Below are 12,583 nucleotides of genomic sequence, written 5' to 3'. Positions count from 1 at the left end.
TATTTTTTTTTTCTTAATGGATAGTAGATAATGCATGTGGATATGTTATCGGCAGCTCCAGTAACTCTCACTTCTCCTTTTTTGTCCTTCAGTCCTCATTTCCAATGAATGATTTTTCTGACAAAAGGTGAAGAAAAAGCTGCTTTCCAGGTCGGTAGTACTTTATAAAGAGTAGCCTGAGATGTCGCAAAATTTCTGTTTCTATGTCTATCCTTGTGGTCATGTCACTAGTAAGGGTGCTGGAGGTAAACGTTTCATCTGGGCTGACGTTACCCGCCTGATAGTCACGGATCCGAACCTTGGATTAACCACTAAGGAGGCTGTCCTATTAGCAGGTGCAAAGTACCGGGGCTGCTGTATTGCCATCTGGTGAATGGATTCTGGACCACACAGTAGTTTCTGGTAGGGTCTCTCGATGCCATACTAGTGGGTAATTGTTACGGCTTTACCTTATCATGTGCTACAAAAAAAAAAAGAATTTTCCTGTCTTTTTCTCTCTTATTTTCCCTCTCTGTCCTGCTTCAACCAAGTCTACCGACCTATTCCACAAACCCCAAAACCTCAACAATCATGACAAATTTCCAAAAAAGAAACACAAATAAACCTAGAACCCCATCCTCCAACATAGACCCCTACTACCAGATCTCCTTCTCCAACATTAGGGGTCTACGTTCCAACCTTCCAGAAGTTGAAACACAATTGCAGGAGACAAAACCGGACATATTCTTTCTAAGTGAAACTGGCATAGAGCCAACCACTTCTCTAGACGAATTCATAATTAAAGGATACTCCAACTTAACATCAAAATCTGACCCCCAAGATTGCCATGGGCATGGAATATGTGCCTACATCAAAGACGGCTTTCCATGTGGTAGGGATATCTCCAGAGAAGACCCTAATTTACCTTATATATGCTTCCGGGTTGCACTAGCTTACACCACTGCATTTATATTTGCCCTCTATCGCCCCCACAACAGTGGAGTTACTATCTTTAAGAGCATATCTGAGAAAATTGACCACATCCTGTCTGCTCATCCTTCGGCTAACATTCACATTTGCGGTGACTTCAATGTCCATAATGTGGAATGGCTGACCCACTCAAATAAAACCGATGATGAGGGGAGGTTTTGTCATGATTTTGCCATTGCCTATGACCTCACTCAGATTGTTCACAAACCCACCCGTGTGCCCGATACTACCGGTCAATATGCAAGCCTTCTAGACCTTTTCCTCACAACTTCCCCTGAGCTGTGTTTATGTTCCGTTCTATCTCCTCTGGGATCCTCTGACCACTCTGTTGTAGCAGTTAAGATAAAAATGGAATGTAATAAGTCTTCAGACGTACCTCTCCACTGTACTGTATATCGATACTCTATGGCTGACTGGGATAGCTTCCGTATATTCATATCTGACCTACCCCTGCATTCCATGTTTAAAAAGGATGTGTCCTCTATAGTATCAGACCTGACCGAATGGTTAATTGTAGGCATAGACCGATTCATACCATCCAACAAATTCCAACAAAAACCTAACAGCCAGCCATGGTTCTCCCCTGAATGTGCTGCTGCCATCGCGCACAAAAATCACTTTTTCCATAGCTACCAGCGTAATAGATGTACTGAGACTAAAGCTGCTTTCAGGACTGCCAGCAACCACTGTAAAAGAGTAATAAAACATGCAAGAGAGCTATATGCTCAGTCTGTTAAATCCAAAGTAGCTGAGCAGCGGCTTGGTTCCCACCAGTTCTGCCATATAGCAAACAGGATCTTGAACGGAAGTGTGCGTTCTATCCCAACTATCATCAATGGGCCTGAGGTAATCTCATCAGCATAAGATAAGGCCAGACTATTTGCCAAGAACTTAGCAGCTAATTCTACCCTATGCGACAATGGCCATTAACTCCCTGTATTTCCTTCTATAACAGACAACACGCTATGCAACATACAAATATCTGTGCATGAGGTCGCCAAGCTAATCAAGAACCTTGATTCCAGTAAAGCAACTGCCATTCCAGTTATAGTGCTGAAAAAGCTCTAACCAGAACTTGCCCCGATACTTACAAAACTGTTTAAGGGTTGCCTTAAGGAGAAGTGCTTTCCAACACTCTGGAAAACATCATCAGTATGCCCTGTATTTAAGAATTCAGGTGAAAAGTCATCTCCCTCTCAGTACAGACCAATAATTCTCCTGTGTGTCATGAGTAAGTTGTTGGAATCCATATTAAATAAAGAAGTAGTCAACCACCTCAACAGAAACAACCTTCTTAGTGACACACAATATGGTTTCCACTCTGCAAGATCTACAGCAGATGTGCTAACGGTTATATCACGTAGGATTAGTGAATCTCTTGACAAAGGTTTCCTTTCCAGGGCAATTGCTCTTGACATATCAAAGGCCTTCAATAAGGTATGGCATAAGGGCTTACTTCACAAGATTTCCAGCTACGGTATTACTGGAAATGTTTTCTCAATCATTAAATCATTTCTCTCTGATAGGTTCATAAGAGTAGAGGCCCACAGTATTAATGCTGGAGTCCCCCAAGGGTCCATCATGGGCCCAACTCTCTTCCTGATCTACATCAATGATCTCCCAAAACACATACTTAAAGCATTCGTTGACATCTATGCTGATGACACGACCATCTATGGCAACACATCAAAGGCCGTAAATGACAAAGCTCTCTCTAATTCTCTCTCCTCTGATCTTGAGCACGTGGTACAATGGGGGAAGAGGTGGCTGGTCACTTTTAATGCATCCAAAACCAAGCTTCTATCTTTACATCATCAACACTCTGATCCCCATCTGGCATCAATTGAAATGGATGGCTCTCGTCTTGCGGAGGCTCCATGTTTTGACAAGCTTCTGGGTTTGACTTTTACTCCGGATCTTAAATGGAAGACATACATCAAATCTGTTGCCAGGGACACTGGGAAAATGGTGGGATCCTTCTACCGCTCCAGAAGATATCTCACTACTGATGCAATTCTCTATCTGTATAAAAGCCAAGTATGTCCAAGGATGGAGTACTGCTGCCACATCTGGGCAGGAGCTGCTAAAAACAGCCTATCCTGCCTTGACAGAGTACAAAATAGACTTTGTGGTTTGGTGGGGGATGTCCTTTTCTATTCCATGCTGCCTATCTCCCACAGAAGAGACATTGCGAGCCTGTCTTTGTTTTATTGTTATTTCCATGGCAAATGCTCGTCTGAGCTCCAATCTCTCGTCCCCCATCGCCAATCTTTCACGAGAAACACCCGTCTGGCTGAAGCTACTGTCAATAATTTTCCCCACTCTTTATCTGTACCTAAATCCAAACGTAGATTTCATATGCAGAGCTTCTTTCTCAGAAGTGCATGATTGTGGAACTCTCTTCCGTTCGCCTGTTTCCCACCTGACTACAACTTGGATGTCTCCAAATCCAACATAAACAAATTCCTGACAAACCGCCCCCTTAAGTAAGACACTTTATCAAATCTCCAATACTAATGATTACTACAATACTATCTCATTGATTACTGTACACGCAATAACCCTTATCTCTGAGTGGCCTCCGGGCCTTGATAAGTGGTGACCCCCATGTAAAAATATATATATATATATATATATATATATATATATATATATATATATATAAATTTTAAAAAGGTTTTCATTTTTTTATGAACCAATCACTTGAAATTTGGAATATATATTTTCATCAATATGATGAGTAACATGGGCACATTTTATTTTGTAAACTTTACCATTTAAATGTTGCACCCATCTGAACTTGTGCCTTCCCCCACCATAATTACGTTCGTTCACATTCATCAGAGTAAAAGTCATGAAAGGTTAATTCATTGCAATTAAAAAGGTAAAATATGATTTAAAAAAAAAAAAAAAACGAAACCAATAGTATTCTAATAAACGTCATTATCTCTGCCAACAGGGTTATGTTTTTAGTCAAGTTTATTTGTTTATTTATTTGTGTACACTGTAAAGCCTAGCATTCATATCGCTTGAGTACTCACAAAACTTGATCAAAATATCGGTTATGGTTTAACATAAAACCGATTTCATTTTGGGATATCTAGATCATGGTTAATGTCACAGAAATGGTAATAGTAACCCTTTTTGGCTGTAACTTCAGTTATGTTTATCATATAGGCTCACTACATTGCCAATATTGTATCTAATGAAGTTTCACATCTAATATCATCTTGATCTTGACAGTTAACCTTGAAAGTTTGGTCATGATCGAAATTTTGACAGAACTTTCTGATTTTTCCAAATTTTATGTATGGATCTTTTTCTCTTAAAGCGATTAATATAGTTTGCTTGAAGCATTGTCTAGTGTGTATATATATAAAGAAATTTATAGAATGCAATACAATGCAGAGGTGTAACGGATAGCCACAAAATGAAGTCCATTGAGATGTATAATGATGCAATGAGTTATTTCTCTTTGATAACAGTAATCACCATACAAAATTCTAGCTTGATCAGATAAATATTTTTCCATTCGGAATTACTTTGTATAATATGAAGATGTAAGGCTCATTCAAATGTTGTCAAACAGTGAATTGCAATAAATGATGTATGTTATTGTTTTGTGAAACTACATGTGTTGTTCAGAAATGCTTCACTCATGGGTATATTACATACATGTCAGGTTAGTTGAAAATGTAACTTTTATAAAGAATGATCCAATCAATTCAAAAGCAAAACCTGTAAATCTGAGTTAAATACAAGTGTCCATTTATGTAATAACTTTTAGCATCAATCTTCTTATCACTGCACCTGTATTATTTGGACAGTGAAACACCTGCTATAACTTGTTTGCTGTAAGTAATTTTTCATTAATCAACTGACTTTGCACATGACCATTGCTTTCCTACAAACTGGCGTTTTGGCCTTTTGCTGTATGGTTGGTAACCGTGATATTTTTGGTGAATCACAATTAGTCCATTATTTCTCTACACGCAGTAGATATGTGTCTAAATATATTAAGGTGTGTTTATCTGCCTGTGCATATAGACACCTACACGCAGACACATATTCATAGAACATATAGAGAATATATATGTGTGTTTGTATACATATATATATATATATATATATATATATATATACTAGCAGGCTGCCATGTGTTGCTCGGTTATAAAATGTATAAAGATATATAAATATATTTTAATTCATGCATATTTTTTATTATTTTTTATTATTTTTTATTATTAGAGCCAATTCTCTATTGATTATTATCCAATATATAGCAATGATTTCAAAAGTTCAAAACAAAATATGACTTGAGTATCATACACTAGAATCGAAATCAGAACGTTCAGCACTCCAGCTTTAGTTGTTACTAGCGGGGGAGGGGGACTTTGCCCGGTTGTAAAATACACTTAAATATGATATTATAATTTGTCCAGATTTCGTATATATTAATTATAAAGACATGATTTCAAAAGTAAAAACAAAAGTATTTGGATGCCATCAGCTAGAATTGAAACTGAAAATAAAAGTGTAGCAATCAAAGCTGGTGACGTTACCACTGTACCAATGTGACACGCCTATGAACTGATTAAAAATAAACTAAGATGAATGTACAAAATGGAAAAAAAATTTCAATTTTTACTCTCTTTTGACCCCTAAAAAACTATTTTAACCAATTAAAGACCTATAAAAGAACAATCCATAAAAAATCCATAAAAAATCTATAAAAAATCCATAAAAAATTTGAGTCACCTAGCGCTGCTCTACAACTTTTAGTTTTGGAAGAGATTGAAAATATGGCGACAGACATAGTGAGTAAATTAGATATTTATCCCTCCAGCATCGTTACTGTCTAAGCTAGAGATGTATACAAAAGGTTTAACATTTAGTGACTTTGAGCCATGAATGTTTAATTTTGAGCATGCGCAAAAGAAATAGCAGGTGTAATGCTTTATTCAACCTACTCTGTCAAAGTTAACTATTTTGTTCAATTTTGACCCTTGAGCAACAATTTTTGCCAGTTAAAAATCAAATCGAAAGTGTGTTACAGGCCCAAATAGACTATATATTTAATTTCAACTTTGTAGACCAATATTCAGAGAGGAATTTGGTAGAGACTTTTCGCACATACACCAATAAAGTCACTTATATATATCGATAATATAAAGCTGCATGTGTGTGTGTGTGTGTGGTCACGAATAGGCTACTATATGGTTGACTATTTTAAAAAACTGATTACATATAATGATAGAAGATGTATCGAGACACAAGAATGAGTATGTTTGATCTGGCAGAATGGTGGTTCATTAAAATTGTGGGGTCGGCGTTCGCGCCTGGTCCACAAAGTATGGAAATAAAAAATTTAAAAATTTAAAAAAAAAACATTTACAAGTGTTTTTGATATAGATGTACATGAGAATACTTTGATAAGTATGTTTTAACTTGGTATAATAAAATTCTGGGGTCTACATTCGCGCCTGGCCTCCATGGAATGGAAATAGGCACAAACTTTAATAAAGACTTTTCATATTTATTTGCGTAAGTATACTTTGATAATTATGTTTCAGCTTGAAGAAATATGGTATGATAAAATTATGGGGTGTTCGTTCGCACCTGACCTCCATAGAATGGAAATATGTCACAAAGTTTAACAAGGTTTTTTTAATATAGATCCGCAGAATATTCTGATAAGTGTTTCAGTGTGAACAGGTATGGTATAATAAATTATGGGGTTTACCAATTATATTTTTACTTTCATCATATTTTGTTTTGGTTTTGATACCCCCGAATTCGAAGCTATCTCTTTACAACCCTTCGTTTTCATAACCTACCATACTTTCATAAATCAGAGTCCATTTTCTGTAGGTAGTTTTTGAACCCAGTCACCGACGGGTACTTTTGCTAGTATATATATAAGTGATATATAAGTTATATATATATATATATATATATATATATATATATATATATATATGGCATAATCATGTTGACACACCGGTTCCCGTCAGATCGCCGAAGTTAAGCAACGTTGAGCCTGGTCATTACTAAAATGGGTGACCAATTTGGGAAGTCCAGGTGCTGTATGTAGGAGGACGTCGTCGACACCTCCCTGCAAAAAGTTGCAAAAAACCTAACGTCGTCATCTCCCCTAATGGGGATATACATGCGACTGGGGACCGCTTGTGAATTTCATACTCCCATGAAACTTCCTCCTTCGGAGGAAGCCGGTTAAACCCTGGATAGGGTTGATGCTGACTGCACACACACACACATATATATATATATGTCCGTGTGTTAGAACATTTTCCTCTTAAATTTTAAGCAATTATGCAGGATGTAGAAATTATGCATCAATAGAATTCAGCATAATAGTGAAATAGAACCAAGGATTTAATAAGAGACCATAAAAAATGAATAAGTAATTAATTAACGCTCGTTTTTCAAAGGAATATGCAACTTAGTAAATCCTTGTGCAGTCGTTTGCATATCCATGACTGAGTATATTAAAAAGTTCCTTTTAATAATTTTTAAATAGAAAAAGTAGACTTTTAATATTGATGTCAGGGGGAAAAAAATCAACTTTATAGGTATATAGATATATATATGTTAAAAAATAACTGAGAAATTTTTATTTTTTTGCTTTTTATTTTTTTGATTTGTCTTCTGACCTTTTTGTGGGAAAATTAAAAGAATTAATATAATTCCATATGTGTCACGAACATTTTCGATTCTTTGTCGAATCATCATCGAGTAAACAAAAGCAAATGAACAAGAAAGGTGGAGAAAAAGAAGGAATATCAAAAGCAGCTGCAAGGCTAGCATTTGTACACAGTTAAACACCAAGAGAACATCTTCAAATTGTTGGGAGGAGAAAACGTTAATAGCTTAAATATTTCGTGGGTTGGAATTAGTGTAACAGTGTAACGAAACGGCAGGCCTGTGAAAAAATCAGCAGCAACCGCAGGATTGCTGACTAGCAAAAATATTAGCAGCAGCAGCCGTCTTAGCACATATGCAAATTAAGCAAATTAAGCTGACGTCACGGAAAGGAAAGAAAAAGGAAAATAAAAAATACTTCACGTGTTCAAGAGGAAAAGCAAAGTGCATGCTGGGCAAGATGGGTGTGTGAAGATGAGGGCAAGAAAGCGCTGGTTATGGTTGGAATCAGGTGTCAGAGAAAGAGAGATACTTTTAAAAAGCGCATGTAATATGGCAGAGGTTGTAAAGCACGTGTGTGCTAAAAGACTTTGGAAAAATAATGAAATGCTTTGTTTTGGAAGAACCACGAATAAATGTTTTCATTTTCACTTTTTCACTTTTTAAAAAAAATACCGAGTTGGATTTTTATTTTTTCCTTTTTTTTTTGTTTGTTCTTTTGTGACGCCACCAGACAATGTGTGGGTCCGAAAGGTTTGATGTGTAGCGACACGATTAAAGTGTAACGGCCACATTACAACAGAATAAAAATAGTATTATGCTAAACATTTTCAAATATTATTACTGGTTTCATAGACAATAATTGAGAATTAAAAGTGGATGGAGTAAGTTCATTTAACTTCTGCCATTACTAAACCAGTATAGCAAAGGAAGAGTCTATCAGGCATGTGTAACACAGTGTGATGATGTATGGACATGAAATCTGATCAGCGAAAGTTGAAGACATATATTTCATGGAAATAAATGATATGAAAATGATACAATAAACTTGTTATACTTTAGTTTTAATGACTCAGAAAAAGACAAAATCTTGACAGTATACAAAGATGTGTGCAGAAGCGTAGACTTTGATGGTATGGTCACATTGAAAAATTAAATGAGAGTTTTTGGGTTAGTAGATGTAAAACAGATTATGTAACAGGTGCAGTTCACAGAAGACGGTCAAGGAAAACACGGAAGGAGTATTAAAATTGGACCTGAGAGAAAGAGGGATAAATAAATACTTAGCCAGATAAACGTTACTTTGGAAGTAAATTTCTTAAAGCCGCCCAACACATGCCAACATATAAAACAGACGTTAAACCGAATTTGATTAGATCCAAATGTATAAAACTATTTAAAAAAGGATTAAATAAATTCTGTATATTGAATGAACCTGGAAATTTCAGTACAGTTTTTGTTATTATTATTATTATTTTTTTTTTTGTTAATATTTTTTAATTTAAACACCAAATTGTTAGACTATGCATTAGAAAACTTTTAAAGTTTTTGAAAGGCGTGTGTTTGGTGTTGTTGTTGGTGAGGAGGGGCAGTATGTAGGTGTGATTGGCTATGCATATAGACGGACATTAAAGAAGTAAATAGATGCCCACAAAAATATGTTATATATGTTTGAAGTTTCTGCTTCTTTCGTTGATAGCCGTACAAAGTAGCAATATCAGTTTGATACGGCAACATTTGATACAAATTGAATTTTTTTGTGTGTTCATATGCCAATACACCTCGTGTCATATATCAGTATTTAAATATTACATCGACTTAAGAAGAATTAAAAGCCTCATAGTTTCTTAATGGGTCAATCTGAAGTTGAACTTAATCAGCATTAAATCACTTCAAACCTCGAGATTCCACTTTTCACTGTTCACCGAATGATTGTCCAATTCATCAGAGAGAGAAAATAATCAATATTATCTCAACTAAGTGAATCACGACCCTCTTACAGCAAAGATAAGAAGAAAAGCGTCTATTTCTTTCTTCTATGTCTATGCATGACATGTAAACTTGAAAATACTAAATATGATGTTGGCGTATAATACTAAAGTAGATATTTCTTAAGGAATTCTTAACATTTCTTGAAATGTGTTTTAATGTACAAATTACTATATCGATTGGCTATTGAAAAAATGTAATTGTTAAATTTTTAGAAGTGGGCGCAGTTTATTATGTAAGTCTAATAATATAAGATGAACCATTCTGATTTAAATTCACAAAAATAACTTGTAGCTTGGATGTTTGTGGAAAGACAAGTCAAAGAATGAAGAGAAAAAAAGATTTTTTTTAATAAATCGATATGATTGAAAATAATTTCTGTTTAATAAATTGTGGCGTGGCTTCTGGATAGGGTTATTTTAGATGATAGTAGCTTCTTCGGAAATTGCCAGGAATCATGCCAACAATTAATATAAATGATAAAATGTTATAAATATTATAAATGTCAAAGAAAGGAAATGAAAGATATTAAACGGGTGTGCATGAATAGAAATAAATGAACTATTGAGGAAACAGAGAGGTTGGCAAGTGCTAAGATACACAGATTTTTTTTTACAAGAAAATGAAAGAAAAAATTTATTAAATCACAAAAAATTTATATAAGTATGATTTTACATGAATATAACAGTCATTTTTAATTTATACAGCACGATCACGTTGGCACACCGGTTCTTACCAGTTCACCGAAGTTAAGCCTGGCCAGTACCAGATGGGCAAACATTTGGGAAGGCGAGTCGCAGTATGCACCACAAGGTAAAATACCAAGTTGAGAAACTGGCATGGTTTATCCTTGTCTCAAGGGTAGATTGAACTCTCTTAAGCCGTGGTAGACTAGTCTAGTGATAGCGTCACAATAAAAAATACCCTTGATATCCCTGGTGAAGCATCAAGTATTCAGCTACCGACAAGGTTCAGATTACACTACAAACTCGTGCAGTGAGTTCAATCTCGGCTACGGCCATGCTAGATGGATCGATTTAAGGAGGAAATGTTTATTTGGGAAATTTTATGCAAACTCGTGTTTTGGAAGAAAATGTTCAATGAATTTGCAGACATGATAGCTAGGGATGTGTATGTCTATGTACATTTATTAGTGTGAGTATTATGTGTATGCAAGTAATAGATAGCGTGGTACTGTGTAGTATCGGCCCATCTTTGTTTTGTTCATGTGCAAGATGACGGAACTGCATTGGAACTGTTCCTTTTCTTTTCGCCCCCCCCCTTCCAAAAAAAAAAAATCGAGTATACATCCTCACGATGACAGCTGGCTTGAATTTGCTTTCGTTCATTTTTTTCAATTTTCATCGAGATTTCTTTTTTAAACATCAGATTGTTACATTTTGGGTTTCAATCGATTTCACTGGTTGAAAAATGTTAACATGTCCTTGATATGTAAAATATTTTACCTTTATTTTTATGAAGAGAAACAGATATCTAAATGAAATAGGGAAAGAAAGAGGGTGTCTATTTAAGCCAAGAAATTTTTGGCATTTGTTCCAATCACTTCTCTCTTCAGCACAAACTTCAGTATTAAAAATGTAGAAAGGCCATAAATTATTATTGATATTTTTTAATATTTTTGTAGAATGGCAGTTGTTTGTCTACTCTCTCCTTTTTTTCCCTTTCACTACCAATTATGTAGTTTGAAACAAACAGTGATTTCTCAGATATATGTCAATTAGTTAATGAAAACGCTTGAAATATGAATTAATACTGATGAATTTACAATATTGTCTATTACTAAATTTGTTTCCAATCCTTCAAGAATTATTATAAATTTACATATTTCTATAACAGGAGAAAGCTCCTTGTCCCTCCTCTGAAATATCATCAAGGGGTGATAAAACTTCTCACAAGAATAATAGACTAAGCCTGGAAAGGACTATAAATATGTTGTATATATTTTTTTATTTGTTGTGATGTGAGAGCAAGAATAAAAAAATATATTGTTTATTTCGCAGCTTTGTGTTTGAGTTTATTTACACATTTAAATGTAACGTTAACATAAAATGCATCAAAATGTATATAAAGGTAGAAAGATTCATTTGACGGCATAAAAAAACAAATTTCATAACCAAAAGGAATAAAAAAATGTTTAAGTAAATGTTATTTTTCTTGTTAAATTAGGCGTGGTATTCGAGAAGCTTTGTAGCCCACAATTGACGCATGATTATTATTAAAAAATAAAAACCTATTTATAGTAATCACATTCTTGATATGTTCTAGCATTTATTCCTATTTATTTGGCTTCCTTGCGAGGGCAGTTAGACACAAGGTCGGTTTTTAATGTGAGGAAAATCCAACTCCCCAAAAAAGGGGATTCTAGATAGGAACAAAAATAAAAATTACCTCAGTTTAGAAGGATTTCTCCTCCACTAATTTGGTTGGGTTCGGCAGAACCTAGGACCAAATGCGCAATACATCAGGGAGAGAACATGAATTCGAGCCCAGCGCCTCATCGGATGCACAAACTAGTGTTGTGCACTCATCTTCAATTGAATTCCATGCAATGTAATCTTTTCCAATTGCATCTGATTTTTACTTTAACTTGGTACTTAAAATAAACAACCAAATTTCGATTGGAAACAGATCCAACACTATTGACTACGTCAAGGCATGTAGTCCATGTCACTAATCTACCTACTGCTAGGATCACAAGAAACTATTCATTTCTCCTTAGTAAACAACGGGTCCATGTTATCGACGATGTATACCAAATTAAGGGGCACTGATCGTTTGGGGTCGATGTGAGCCATTACCTCTCTGACATACTCCCAGAGACTCCTAAGTCTACTGCAAAGGAAGAATGCATGACTTGCAGTTTCAACTTGGTTTTCGTTGTAGCATGGACAGAAGGGTAGTTCATCTCGCCTTCCTCCATCTCTGGCAAGTCTGTTGTAGA

At 35.3% G+C, this 12,583-nt stretch overlaps 1 protein-coding gene and 1 pseudogene across 7 annotated transcripts in view; both read left to right on the top strand.

The window, feature by feature from the left end:
- LOC145247907 (uncharacterized) overlaps window positions 1-12,583 on the top strand; it is a 151,029-nt gene that overhangs the window by 18,567 nt on the left and 119,879 nt on the right. The gene's annotated exons all lie outside the window — the stretch shown is intronic.
- Window positions 6,944-7,062, top strand: LOC145248426 (5S ribosomal RNA; annotated as a pseudogene).

This window comes from Euprymna scolopes, chromosome 26 (assembly GCF_053919585.1).
Source record: "Euprymna scolopes isolate OS-2025 chromosome 26, ASM5391958v1, whole genome shotgun sequence".
Classification (NCBI taxonomy): domain Eukaryota; kingdom Metazoa; phylum Mollusca; class Cephalopoda; order Sepiida; family Sepiolidae; genus Euprymna; species Euprymna scolopes.
The sequence above is the reverse complement of the archived record's forward strand: the minus strand, read 5'-3'. Positions and strand labels throughout refer to the sequence as shown.